The sequence below is a fragment of the Thermobia domestica genome, chromosome 17 (assembly GCF_964235325.1).
Source record: "Thermobia domestica chromosome 17, izTheDome1.hap1.1, whole genome shotgun sequence".
NCBI classification, from domain to species: Eukaryota; Metazoa; Arthropoda; class Insecta; order Zygentoma; family Lepismatidae; genus Thermobia; species Thermobia domestica.
In genome coordinates this window covers 105,972,913-105,988,791 of record NC_137470.1, presented here as the reverse complement: position 1 = coordinate 105,988,791, position 15,879 = coordinate 105,972,913, and positions in this window count along the sequence as shown.

The following is a 15,879-nucleotide window of genomic DNA, read 5'->3' as shown; positions in this document are numbered from 1 at the left end:
TTCCATTATATTTAACTGCACATAGAGCTACAAAATTGAATTTCAGTAGAAAAAAGTTAGTCAGCAACAAATTATAATTTTCCAATTAGCTTTCGGGAACCAGAAAATTTTGTATTTCAAGTTGGGAAATAAAATTTTACACAGTGTTTCTTTCTATATATAGAAGAAAAATTTTCACCTCACATCACGGTTAAACAACGATGTAGGAATAAGTGGACTATTCTTTTACGAGTCGGAAAATTTTAATCACTGTACAGGACAGACAATTTTTCGATTCATAGAAAATTGTTCCACTAGTTCCTACATAGTACTGAAAATTATCTAAGCCATGAAAATTTTTAGATTCTTTAAACGATCTTTCACTTTTTAACATTTCTATATATGAATTCAATCAATTTTATGAATACTGACGAATTGTTACTTGATCATTGATATTTGTTAAGAACGGAAAAATTTCCGGAAAAATATAGAAGAAAATTCTCCACCTCACATCACGGCCAAACAACGATGCAGGAATAAGTGGAGTATATTTTTACGAATCGGAAAATTTTCCGTTTCAAAATTTCCCGGAAAATTTTCATCACTGTATAGGACACAATTTTTCGATTCATGAAAAATTGTTCCACTTGTTCCTACATAATACTGAAAATTCTCTAAGCCATGAAAGTTTTCAGATTCTTTAAACGATCTTTCACTTTTTAACATTTCTATATATGAATTCAATCAACTTTCTGAATGCTGACGAATTGTTACTTGATCATTGATATTTGTTAAGAACGGAAAAATTTCCGGAAAAATATAGAAGAAAATTTCCAAACTCACATCTCAACTAAACAACGATGTAGGAATAAGTGGAATATATTTTTATGAATCGGAAAATTTTCATCACTGTACAGGAGAGACAACTTTTCGATTAATGAAAAAAATTTTTCCACTAGTTCCTACATCGTACTGAAAATTGTCTAAGCTATGGAAAATTTTCAGATTCTTTAAACGATCTTTCACTTTTTAACATTTCTATATATGAATTCAAACAATTTTGTGAGTACTGACGAATTGTTACTTAATCACTGATATTTGTTAAGAACGGAAAATTTTCCGGAAAAATATAGAAGAAAATTTCCCAACCCACATCTCAACTAAACAACGTTGTAGGAATATGTGGAATATATTTTTATGAATCGGAAAATTTTATCACTGTACAGGACAGACAACTTTTCGATTAATGAAAAATTGTTCCACTAGTTCCTACATCGTACTGAAAATTGTCTAAGCCATGAAAATTTTCAGACTCTTTAAACGATCTTTCACTTTTTAACATTTCTATGTATGAATTCAATCAATTTTGTGAATACTGACGAATTGTTACTTAATCACTGATATTTGGTAAGAACGGAAAAATTTCCGGAAAAATATAGAAGAAAATTTTCCACCTCACATCTCAACTAGACAACGATATAGGAAACGACCCGCTTGGGAGAGTAATACTCCCGGAAGTACGTTTTTTTCGCGCGCTACTCTAGCCAGCTGTTTTACGCGCTATCCTAGCCAGTTGTTTTAAGTTGTCACAAAATCTATATCATGGAGTACAAGGGGAACAAAACGAGCCTTATATCATGGAGTACAAGGGGAACAAAACGAGCCCTGAGGGGCTTCTAACCCGTTCCTACTACTACTACTACTTATCTGCACAAAAGTAAGTAAATCATATTTTTGAGTATTATTTTCGTATTATTTTAATTTAAAAAGAGTTATAAAAATCTTTTAAAAAATGTAAAAAAACTTTCCTAGGGCCGGGTTTGAACTCACGCCGGAAGAAATTACCATTACAAGTATAAAGCGCTAGCCCCCCTTTTTTTAATATATTTATTGAACTGTAACAACTAGTACATTGCAAACACTGACGTTACATTACATCATATCAGTATACTATGGAATCTTACAAGATAACTTTGAGGAAATTAGCAAACACAGATGTTTCATTCAGATTGATCATAGGAAAAGTCTTATGAGCATATTTTAAGTATAAATAATATTCCTCCACTGTACACTTCGGCGTAGAGGACATAGTATAATAGATAGTATGTCCAATAAGCCAATTAACGGCATTGAGTTTTGTATTGGGATACCACACATAGTCCGGAAAGGCAAGTATACGGCGATCAAAATAGTTAGCTGGTTTACGACAGATCACCGCAAGTAATCCACATAAAGAGGTCCAGATGCGAGTCGTATCAGTGCACTCCGACACACGATGCAAAAGCGTATCCAGTCGACCACAGTGCACACAATTAGGAGATTCAGAACGATGAATAGTATGAAGTCGTTCATTGGTAGGGTGTAAGTCATGAATAAAACACAACCAAACACTACGAATGTCCGAAGATAAAATTTTGTTGTGCACATTTCGCCAGATCGCATACCAGTCGTAGGTGGGAAACTTATGACAAATTCGAGGTACAGAATGACACATAGCACTGTTGATTAAAGTGCCATACAACATTTTAGTGGACATGGTGCAAGCCTCGGGTAACGGTGGGGCATATGCCCATGCGTAAATGAGTTCCCGCACATATGCAGGGCAATGACGAAAAAAGCGGATGTATGGCGGATTATTTTCAGTTAATGAAACAGTCCAGCACGATATCCATTGCGATGTGTGTGAGTCAGAATCAAGAAATAACTTCAATCCATTACGCATATAAAGAGCTTTGCATTTTTGTCTTACATTAGTAACTTGTAATCCGCCTGTAAAACACGAGCAATAGGTAACATTTCGTGGGAGTCGAAAATAAAATCCACTCCACAGAAACCATCCTATGAGAGAGTCAATCTTCCTTGCGTAACACTCAGGCAGAGGAAAGATCTGAGCTGCATACCACACTTTAGAAAGAATATAAGTATTAACAAACCAGGTGCGTTGGATCAAATTCAAGCTCCGACCTTTATTGTCTGCACTAAGTAGGCGTAAGTTCTGAAGAATAGGGCCCCAAATTATGTCTGTCGTCACGTCAGTTCGAACTGTAAAGGTAATACCAAGTATTTTGACGTGGTCATTTATCAGATACTGGTGGTCAATAGAAAAGTGTGACGTGACCATGGAAGCATTATATAACAATAACGTCGATTTATTCACATTGATTTTTTCACCACTCACCTGCACGAAAGTCTGTAGACACTGTTCAATATGCGCAAACTGTTCATTCGTAGTGAAAAGGAGTGTCACATCATCAGCGAAAGCTTGAACATTGATATCTTGAAAATCATGATTCACTGATGAGGGGAGCGACATTAGATGGTAGAACAGAGGTTCAAGCGCCAAACTAAATAAATATACAGATAAAGCACATCCTTGTCTTACTCCACGACTTATGGAAAAGGGAGCCGTAAGGTGGCCATTTATTTGCACACGGGAAGTGGCGGAAGAGTACAGCGCACGAATCAAGTCAATAAATGAATCAGGAAACTTGTAGGCTCGTAGAACAGTGTAGAGATAGTCGTGAGATAAAAAGTCAAAAGCATTTTGGAAGTCCACTGATAATAAACATGCAGGCATGCGCTTAAATTTAAAATATTCAGTGATGTCACGAATCTTGCTAAGAGCAGAAAACACATTCTTGGTGGGATGAATGGCTGCCTGAAAATCACTAACAATCTCGTGACAAACAAGTTTCAAGCGTCGGGCTAAGACTTTAGAGAAAAGTTTCATGTCAGTATTGAGTAACGTTATAGGACGGTAGTTCTGTATGGTCACCGGACAGTTCGTTTTAGGTATGAGAACAATGACACCTTGATTATCAATGAAATTGTGATGCCTTAAGAGCTCATTAAAAAGGTGGCATAACTCCGCTCCAACAATATCCCAATAAGAGACATAGAATTCATAAATTAGTCCGTCTGGACCGGGACTCTTGCGGTCTTTACATGTATTCAATGCTTCTCGGACTTCCGTCGGAGTAATGTCCGCCATTAATTGTTGGTGTACGTCGGGAGACAGTTGGGGCATTGTCTCCGGGAAATATGTCTCTAGTGCCGTAGCATTGATGAAACCAGTTCGATATAAGGAAGAAAAATGTTCATACACAAGAGTCTTAAGATCATTAAGATCCGTAACTTCGCCAGCACCATCCATCGTAATAGCTTCAATGTAGTTCTGTTGACGTCGCTTTTGCGATTGAATATAGTGATAAAAGGAAATGCGTTCAGATTTACAAAATGAGGCAGATGTGGAAGCCGTCTTATATCGTTCAAGAGCCCGAAGTTATATGCGTGTAATTTGCGCTTTAACCCTATGAATATGACTGAGATTTTGAGGGCTGCTGGGTTGAGACCAGAGATCGTTTAATACAGCGTAGTAATATTCTAATGTCTGATGAGTCTCTCGCTTAATTTCTTTTCCGTACCATTGGAAAAAACGTTTTATGTGGGGTTTAACGTAAGAAGTCCACCATTCAGAAATAGTTGAAAAGTAACGTCGTTGACGTACCCAAAATTGCCAACGTTGACGAAAATCATTCCTAATGGTAGCTGGATGGAGAAGTTGAGCATTTAATTTCCAGTAACTTCTACCATGCGTATGCGAGACACCTGTCGGAATTTTAAGAACACAATAAACCGCTGCATGGTCGCTAAATGAAACTGGACATATGTCCGTTTCAATGATATTTGAACAGTGAGAAGACGTTATGTACCACCTATCTAACCTGGACATCATATGGCTATTCTTAAAAGTAAATTTAGGCACCGTCCAATGATTCCACCACACATCCCGGAGCCGCAACTGTTGGATAAGGCGGGTAAAATTGACACTAGGGTGGAAGATGCCAGTGGTATCGATTTGTCGTTCCAGTACATTAAAGTCACCAGCCATAATAATAGGATCACAATTATCTGGTAAAATCTGCACTATTTCCTCGTTATAAAAATGATCACGAGAACGCCTGTTAACTGTTCCAGAAATACCATAAACGTTCACAATATTAAATCCATCACAAAATAAACTGATACCACGGCCAGAGGGAAGTCGCTTAATGCGTTCGACGACAATACCCTTTTTGATTAAGATAGCGGTACCCCGATTGTTGGGTCCGATATTCACAATTGCATTGTACATTGGCAGAAATTTAAAACATTCAAAGCGGACCTCTTGCAGAAGAATGATGTCGTAACCACTTTGCATAACAAAAGTTTTTAAACTATTTTGTTTCGCTGGATGGTGAATGCCAGCGATATTTATTGTACATAGACGGCGCACGTTAGGTCTAGTAGGCGACGAAGAACCTGCCATCAAGTTAATAAATACATAAAGTAATAAAGCAATTTGAAAAAATAAAACCAAAAACTGGATAAGTTGTGCAAAAATACACCTCACTACAGAGGGGGGAGAGGAGAAATATTGCATCCATCTGAAACACAATCTCCACCACTCTTCCTGAAGTTTGAAAAGAAAGAAAAATAAAAACATAAATAGAAACAATCCGGTAAACATCACGTGAGAACTGCGCTGCAGGGAAAGCAGAAAAGAAAATATATGGCATAAGAACCCGAAGGCACGTGAACGGTGCTGACGAGAAGCTATACACAAGAACTTACGAAGCAGTAGGTTCTGTTTCACCACTCTTTTCACGAGACTCGCCTGTAGCAGAGAAGTTGTTACAAACCATGTCAGAGTCAAGGTCACCACCACCGCCGCTATGTGTTTCTGGGTCACTCACACTATCTTGGATTGCTTGGCTAACACTGTCTGTTTTATTTGAGAGCACTTTTCTTTTTTTACGTAACGATCGCCGTAGTTGATTTCCATGTGCACTAGTAAAGGGCAAAGTAGATTCAGATGCATTTTCAAGAGTTGTGGCTGATTTCTTAGTAAGCTGAACATGAGATGTAGGCAATGGGACATCATCCTGCGACGTTGCCAGATTGGGCGGGGCAGTTTGTAGCACTGAGTTGGTCGAGGGCCACTGAATCGGGTCAACACAATCTTGTAAGGCCGTAGTACTTGGCTCAGGTTCTGTTATGACATCATGACATAAAGTAGAAAATTCTGTAGGATCCTGCACCAAAGGAGGGGGAGCTCGAGACACATCACGAACACTCGTGGAAACACTGGGCCGTAAAGAAGGAGACAGTGAGTTTAACGAGTAATGTGGGGTTTTCGGGAGATTACCAGTGGATAAAGCCGTCATACGAAGGTCGTCCTGTTTGTGCGGAGGACGATGTAACTGACGAGGTGGTACCTTGCATTGGGAAACAAGATGATCCGTACTCAAACAGCGGAAACAAGTATGAAGCTGTCCAGGATACACAATTGAAGCTTTATAACCCATGAAGTGGAGTTTAGAGGGTATATGTTTCCCCAATTCTATATAAACTGCGCGAACACCATTCAACACAGGGTATTTTAAGTGAGTGCCCCACTTTTCATGTACTATTTGTTTAATCTCACCATATTCACGCAAGGTATCACGTACTACATCATCATTAAGTTCACACGGTAATTCAAAAATACGGACTTTAGTATAGTTAGTAGTAGCATCCAATATATTCACCACAGAGGAAACACCATTCGAATGACGGAAGGGAACAGAGTCTGGCAAAGTACGTAAAGCTTGTTCAAAATTCAGAGCTGTATCCAGTTTTACATATACACAGAAGTCTTCGTTGTGTAATTGAATTGCAATCACTTTGTTCATCAGATCGGAAAAATTTTCACTTAACCATATGTGTATTTCAGCCGGTGACGGTCGTAAGTGTCTGAAATTCTTGTCAAACTCAAATTTTAACGTATTTTGTCGAATGGTATTCATAACGTAGTACTACTTAACACAATTTCCAGTAATTAATACCACTATACAGTCCTAATCACAGGACAAAAAAAAAAACAAAAAAAACAAAAACAAAGGAAACGCAGGATATGCTTTCACGGAGCGCGCAAAAACACCTCCACACACCATGAGAACTCACGGTGAACTGACCCCTCGGCCACGAAGACCGACAACTCCAATACTTTGAATTTTGTTATTTGAATGCAACGTGGCAAGACATAGATAACGCCAACCAATCAGAACTGCGTTTTTCATTCCTACTTCCGGGAGCATTACTCTCCTGAGCTAGTCCTTATAGGAATAAGTGGAGTATGTTTTTATGAATCGGAAAATTTTCCGGAAAATTTTCATTGTACAGGACAGACAGTTTTTCGATTCATGAAAAATTGTTCCACTAGTTCCTACATCGTACTGAAAATTGTCTGAGCCATGAAAATTTTCAGATTCTTTCAATGATCTTTCACTTTTTAACGTTTCTATATATGAATTCAATCAATTATATGAATACTGACGAATTGTTACTTAATCACTGATATTTGTTAAGAACGGAAAATTTTCCGGAAAAATATAGAAGAAAAATTTCCACCTCACATCTTAACTAGACAACGATGTAGGAATAAGTGGAGTATGTTTTTATCAATCGGAAAATTTTCCGGAAAATTTTCATTGTACAGGACAAACAATTTTTCGATTCATGGAAAATTGTTCCACTAGTTCTTACATCGTACAGAAAATTGTCTGAGCCATGAATTTTCAAATTCCTTCAGCGATCTTTCACTTTTTAACGTTTCTATATATGAATTCAATCAATTTTATGAATACTGACGAATTGTTACTTAATCACTGATATTTGTTAAGAACGGAAAATTTTCCGGAAAAATATAGAAGAAAATTTTCCACCTCACATCTCGACTAAACAACGATGTAGGAATAAGTGGAGTACGTTTTTATGAATCGGAAAATTTTCCGGGAAAATTGTCATCACTGATATATATATATAATCATGATTAAACAGACTACAAAAGAACTACGAACTTTGCCTTTATCGAGAAAAAATTGCACTCAGGAGCTTTTCTTTCTGTGGCGATGATCCTTGGAGATCATTAAATAATATAATTAGTTAGAAAAGAATTACATTAAATGTGCCAAAAAAATGAGCATTACATGGAAGGTGCTCATATTAATTAGTAAAGACATTTATATTAATTTGAAACTGTCAGCGCATGTCTTCTGTGGAAATACGTTGTACTTCTCATCATTTAAGAATCTGATGTTTTCTTATGTTTTCTCATTTAATGATCTGACGTATGAAAAATATTTCCCTTCGGTTTATTCGAACCTTCCTCTTTAGTTATTACAATTGTTGCATTAGGTCATAAATGAACAAGACCGGAATTTCGGTTATAATATCCTATATTGTTCACAAGGGTGAAAATCTCCTTTGTCCATCCCCCTTTACAGATATAGCCTTTGGAATAACCAATAACCAATTTACGATTTTGAGCTAACTCCGGTCCTCTCTACCATGTTGCAGATTCTACCAATCGGTCCTCCCTCTGGTCAGTTCGGATGTTAGAAATGAAGCCCCAGTCGCCTATGACTTTTATAGACCCTTACACCGATCTTACATGGTGTTAGAATACGAAGGAATTACGTTCTCAACTCATTCTGATGAGGAGCGAATGCAACATGGTGGGAATTAACGAAAATAACTGATTGAATTTTGGAGAGTGACTGGTGGAAAAGAGACTGTTGTAAGAGGTAAAATATATACAAAAGCAAAGATATGTGAAGTGCTTAAAACATGTGTGTGTTGTGGTTACTTAGGAAACACAGAGCCTACTGCTAACGTGGACTTCCAACTACGCCAGAGACTCGAATCGGATGCAGTGGCGGACACAAAGGTCATCATGAAAGATTAACCGTCATAGTACCCCTCGGTGTTTCAATAGTATCTTCGCTTGAAAAAAGCTGGATTACAAATCTACGTCATCAGTTCAGGGGCTAAGATTGATTGATTGATTAACTTTGAGTTTAGCGTCTTGCTCAGTACCGAGGTTATGTAAAACGTGAACCTACAGCTTAACGTGGAATACGAACCACATGAGGTCCGAACGTGAATCGAGGACAACTCTCTCAGCCCGAAGATACGCACACTAACCGTTTAGCCACAAGGTAGTTCAACCAGCGGCTTAGTAACGAGATTAAAAATACAGATAAACGTTCTCAAACTTATATATCTGCCTCGAAGTTACCCACTCGTCGTAGGTCCGTGTTCACTTAAGCTTCTATCAGAATGATTCGCTACCGCATTGGAACTTGAAACTTATTGCCATGCACCTACAATGAGTACCATATTACATCCCTGAATACACGTGTCAGGGCAAGAAGCAGTGGAAAATCGAATTCAGAACTCAAGGCTGGGAGGATTTGAATTCCGGACCTCTAAACCGTCAATGGAAATAATCATTATAAAAGAGCACTTATGTCACATTAGTAGTTGTTTTTTTTAATGTTTTTCCTTTGCTTTTTCCCGAAATTCTTTCGCTTTCTTATTATGGACTACAACATATTTTGCTTCAAAATTCTCTCGATATTAACATCAAATTTTGTTAAGTTTGTCTTTTCAAAAACAGAAAGAAACGAAAATCAAGGAAGAAAGAAAGAAAGTTTTCAGAAACGAATTTCTGCATTGTCGATTTACGAATGTCATAAAAATTAATTTCTTACAATTGGTTGGTTGGTTTGGACTTCAGCGCCCTTTTCAACTCTGAGGGTATGTGAGACGAGGGTCTACATCTTGAAGTGGGATCTCAACTACATGGATCGTCACCTTGCTGCTGATGTTTCCATTACACTCTATCAAAGTGAAATCTTTAAGTTTTACGTCCTACGGTAATACCGGCGAAGCTAAAGGAGACAGTGATGATGAGAGATGAATGAAATAGTGGAACGAATAAAGTGGGGAAAAGCGGGAGAATTCCGGGAAAACCCATGAGCTCGGTGTTTGTCCACCACAGGGTCCACACGGCGCGAGCTGGGATCGAACCCAATCACCGGAGGTGAACGCTCTACCACTGAAGCCACCGCCCCCCACTGGCATTCAAGTCTTCTGCCTGAATAATGGGAACACTAATGAGAACCACATACCCACGTGGAACCTTGCTCTCTTTAATTGTTTTCGCACTTGGAGTAACTGTCAAGATATTGAAGTGCGCCTTTCAAATACCAACAATAACACGAAAATCAGGAAAGTATTTTTAACGGTTCTGTGCTTTGAGCCTGGCTTTTAGTCATGTTTATCCATGAATTACTCGACGCTTGTACATTTTTTTGTTTGTTTGTTTGTTTACTAACTGCATTCCAACTGTTCTTTCTCACGGAAGTAATGATAATAATCACCCTCTTATCTTGCCAAGAAGTGTCTCAGTGTTTATCTCAGCAACTGCTACTTATGTTTCCTTTGAAAGGAAAAATGAACAACAAATAAGAATAGCATTCTATTCATGCAGGATTATTGTAATTAAACCAGCAGTCTTTATCTCAAAACTGAATGGAATTCACACTATCATAGAAGCCATATTTGAACTACGAATTCATGCAGATGCCTATATCAAAAGAGAAAGAGAATTGTCCATGTGATGATTGCTTCTGGGCTCTCAACATTCTTTTCTTTTTATTGGTTAGTAAGCAAGATTCTGTGTGTACAACTTAGAAAATTATTACGTTTTTAGATTCACTTTTATCTGCCTAACAACCGACGGATATGAGAGGTCGCAGTGACGTTCTGAAGTTTACGATCAATAAAATGTCGTTATGTCGTTCAAATCATTTTTAAGTCTAAATTATTATTATTATTATTATTATTATTATTATTATTATTATTATTATTATTATTATTATTATTATTATTATTATTATTATTATTATTATTATCATTATTAAGTAAAGTAGGTATGTCCTGGGATAGTTTTTTTAAATCTACAAGTTAGGATCTGAAAATGTTTGTGTTTCTCGATCATCAACTTCGTTCTTTAATTATAAATATTTATTTTCTATTTCTCAAATCGTCGATGAGTTATCTTTACTTTTACTCAATGCTTTCCTTCCATCTTTCCCTCTATGGTGTCATCAATAAGTCAGTTTCTTTGGAACCTGAATCTAATCAATTAGCCTTCTTATGACGACGTTGGCCAAAAGTGTCCTACTCTCCTGTTCACATTTTAAAACATGTTCGTTTGTTACTTTCTCCATCAATCTTCTTCCAACACCACATTTCAAAGCTTTCTAAATAATTCTTCTCTTACGTCTGTAAATTCCAACTCTCCGAACCAAGCAGTTACTTACTGTTCGATAACACTACCCTGACTTTTCTGGGTACAATTTCAATAAGTATAAAGTCTGAAACAAAGAAAAATTGACGAATTATATATAGCTTAATATAAAACGTGGCCGACATCTCCTTAGTCATTCACGAACACTTCCTCAAATTTTCCAGTGTGTAACATATATAGCTACATGGATAGCACAGGTTCTTCATTAGGAGAAACCCTAATTCCACTAGTGGGAGCTCGTATGGTCGGGAGACCATGTGGAGCTGTGGGTTCCACGCCTCATATATCATCAATGGTGAGAAAGAGGTTAAACTCCAAAGTAATCAACGGATCTTCTTGCGTTTGGGGAGTAAGGAATACCTGTTGCCGAGACTATCTTCCGAAGATGATTCAGAAGTCGCATTCCTACACAATACACCTCAGATTTTAAAATTCTCCGTAAGAGGTAACATTTATATTGATGCAAATTGATTATTGAACCACTCTGTAGGACCTCCTATTCCAATTCAAGTTTGAGGAAACATGTCGCCGTATCGCGCAATATATATACTAGAAATATCTCAATGACACTCATATCAGAAACATTTTTTTAAATATTTTTATTTTGTTCTTGTTTTGTTTCTTATTCTTCTTCTCTTATTTACTTGTAAGCAAGTAGTGATTGGGAGGATGGTGATCATGGGGTGGTTAACAATTTATTGCACTATATATATATATATATATATATATATATATATATATATATATATATATATATATATATATATATATATATATATAAAGAAAATTACATCTGCAAAATTAAGATTAATAATAAAATATGCATTTGTTAATTTACTGTTTATTTGTGTATTAAAACATATTTACTAACATAACTTTTTCAGAAAAAAAAATACAAATATAATCTAGTTCTTGCTTGGTAATCTAAGGACCGAAATTTAAACCCCGGAGCCATCAATCCTGATTACGGCTTCGCCAGAAGTTTCCTTTTTTCAACTAGGTGAATATTACGACGGTACTCTGAGAGATAATTTTTGACCTGCTATATTCAACTTCTTTCTGAGTGGTCTTTATTTTTACATTACTACTACTACTACTACTACTACTACTGCTGCTGCTGCTGCTAATAATAATAATAATAATAATATTTAGTTTCAAATAGAAAGGTATCAGGGGACCATACTACATAAAATTTGTCATGAAACAGAGCTTGCTGAATTTTCTCTCCATTAAACTCTGAATAATAACATTTATATATATATATATATATATTCAATTCTTCTTTTCCTATTTTAATGAGTGCAATGAAGACATACTGCCCCATGGCATGTCATGATTCGGCTTTTGTTTCTAGCATAGAGCGACTGCGACGTTTGTAATCAAACTTGTAGCATCAATACATCTTGAAGCAATCTAATAATAATAATAATAATAATAATAATAATAATAATAATAATAATAATAATAATAATAATAATAATAATAATACACTCTTCTATTTATATATACAATGTAACAGGGAGCATACCCAAGAAAGCTTGTAAAAATGGATGACAATTGGAAGAATTTATTCCCCACGTTGCTTTCAAACTCTTATCATAATTTTAAAATGTTAGTCTTCAACGATCACTGAAATATATGCAATTATGCTGGGAAAATGACGTCTTAATCTACTGATGTGAAATGTTTCTGGAGTTTCGACGGATTTCATCCCTTCAAAAGAAGGATGTTATACTTGTATATTTCTATATCCACATACACTTTTCCATTTTTGTAACATAAACATTTAATAATGTTTAAAATGAATTACAAACATTCGACATCCAATACAGATGATTTGCAAAAGTTGTGTACTTCCTTTCTTCTCTTAAAGAAATGAATAGTTTTTTTTTTTTATTTGGCGGCAGCGGGGCAAATATATTCTCCCTTGTATTCAGATGATTGTTCGAATCGGGCAAATTTGTAGGATTACTTCCCCTGTCCCCGTTGTATATGTAAGTGTATATGAGGTATTGGATGACAAAGTGAGTAACTCATTTTTTAAAATGAGATTAAGTCATTACCGTGAACATAAAACCACAACCTGTTGGATGGCAAATTTTTGTATCTCAGAGTTAAAAGAGCAGGCCATAGGCCAATAGATGGCAGCAAAAAGAACCGATTTTGTCCCCTTTTTCTATCTTGATTCTAATAAGAGTCTCAACATCTGACAGTGTTTCAAAACTGAGTTACGCCTTATTGCCATCCAACGTCTCGTATTATTATTATTATTATTATTATTATTATTATTTATTATTATTATTATTATTATTATTATTATTATTATTATTATTATTATTATTATTATTATTATTATTATTATTATTATTATTATTTAACACTAGCGCTACCAGCAAATTAATTATACAAGAACTACCAAAGTGATCATTTTGACTCCTTACGGTTTAAAGGGTTTGTTTAGGTTGGAATTTAGCGTTCTTTTGACAACCAAGACTTGATGTGACTGGATATAAAAATTAGTATGCTTTAGAAACCACATTAGCTTCAACCAGTGGCGGATTTAGCCCGGGGCCGGGGGCTTAGGCTGTACCAAAAATATTTTAAGCTAATATTTTATTTTTGAAAGTTTATAGTAAACTCATGATATACCTATCATAGTTTTTACCTTCTAGATATGGTACTGCTTTCCACCAGATATCAAACCTTGCCACACCCAAGACGGTTGAACTATGTGCGTATAAATGTGCAGCTGAAATCTTTTTAAATATAAGTTCAGGTATATTTATTATACCAATACATTACACATTTATTTAAAAATATAAGATAGGATCAAATAAACGCATACAAATTTCAAGAATAAATCAAGAGTTCCATAATACTATTGTCTTGAGGCATATAGGTATAAATTTCAATGCGTATGCGAACAATACAACCTTTAAACACATATTCAGCTTTGTTCCTAAAAGAAGATTTTTCAATCAAAATCAATAAAGACGTTCTTGTAGTTTTAATGCTTTACTAGAAAATCACAAAACGTAATGCTTTTGTTCATTCATTGCATATACTGCACACGATCTGCTTTGGAACCACATTAATGCATCATCCACAGGCAAATTTCTGATCCAGACTTTTGGTTCCCCTACTGTTCTCGATCTGGCACTTCTTCCTTCCTCAAGTAGAAGTTGTTGATGCCACTGGCAAATCTGTCGAAACACGCTTTTGTCTCACTTTCTCACAAAGTTCCTTAGCCAAATTGAGAAGAAAGTTGTATCTACTAATATTCTTATTGGAAATACATTTATACAAGACGTGAGAGTTTATTGCTGCCTAATCAAGTAGGTTTTATAACAGAGCTGTACCGGCCATATTCTGTTAGCAGACTTTATAGAATATTTACGAGTCATCTGGTCTACAATGCTTACACCAACTTTCTACTGGTTGTAAGACAGCTATTTCAGGTTTCTTCTTTTCATCACAACTCATTACTTGTACGCCAGTGTGAAGGGTGCTCAATATCAGTAATTTTTGTTCTGCTTCCATTGATAGGCGGTGAGTGAGATATCGTGTATGGTTTGAGTACGTCCGTGATGTACAAATCATTATTAGGGGAAGTACTGAAGTTAGAATTTCCCTCCTGATGTTTGGATAGTACCAATCAAACATGTTTCGGTATTCTTTAGTTCCCTTGCAAATTGTAGAGACGTAAAAAAGTTTTCAAACGTTACATGCAATCCTGAGTGCAAGAGGGGTTTTATAACTTGTAGAACTACACGTTCAGCAATAGAGGTGTTCATGGCCTCTTTCCATCTTTTACTAGATATCGAAAAATATTTGCAATATATTTGTTCTTCACTTCAACAACCTCCAAAATTTGACCCCATATTTTTGTCGGACTTGCTAGCCACGAACTGACTAAATGAACGAGATTTCATTGGAAAGATTTGCTCGTCAATAGCGCAATAAGTATGGAGATTGTAACACCTTTAGAAATGTTCAATAAACTGATACCAAATATCAGAAAATAAGGAAAAGCTGTCAATCTTGCGTTTATCGAATATATATATATATATATATATATATATATATATATATATATATATATATATATTTCAACATGACCCCCCTAGTAGTTCTAGGTAAATCATCAATTTTAAACAAAACTAATAATACTTCAAATTTGATATTTAGGATATAATAACACTGATTAGAGCAACGAAAAGTGGCGCCACCTGCCCAGCAAGTTTAAATTAATGTTCGAATTAAATAATGATAAATGACGTTGCGATCTCAAAATGATCCCTTTGGTAGTTCATGTGTTAGTTGTAAGACGGTGGACTATTCGTCCTACAAGTTATTTCCAGTCACCCTACTTATTCTATGCTAGACCTAAAAGTCTAACTATGGCATTACATAAAGGAATATGCCCTCTCTACTCCCGCAAAATAGAAAAGTAATTGAAATTTTATGTTATTTTTCAGAGGTTTATGGACAAGCAATTCTAGTAGTTTTGTTTCTTCATCTCAAATTTTATGGAGTATACCACCTGTCCCCTTTGTATATACAAATTAGTAAGTTTATTTCTTCAGTTTTTAATCGTATACGTGAATAATGCACGTTTTGGTCTAATCGTTCCAATTCTTCTTCACTAGACCGAATAGCAGAAACCCTAAGGAAAACCTATTGGAACCATTCGGAAAGTCGTCTCCAAAAGAGATGCACTA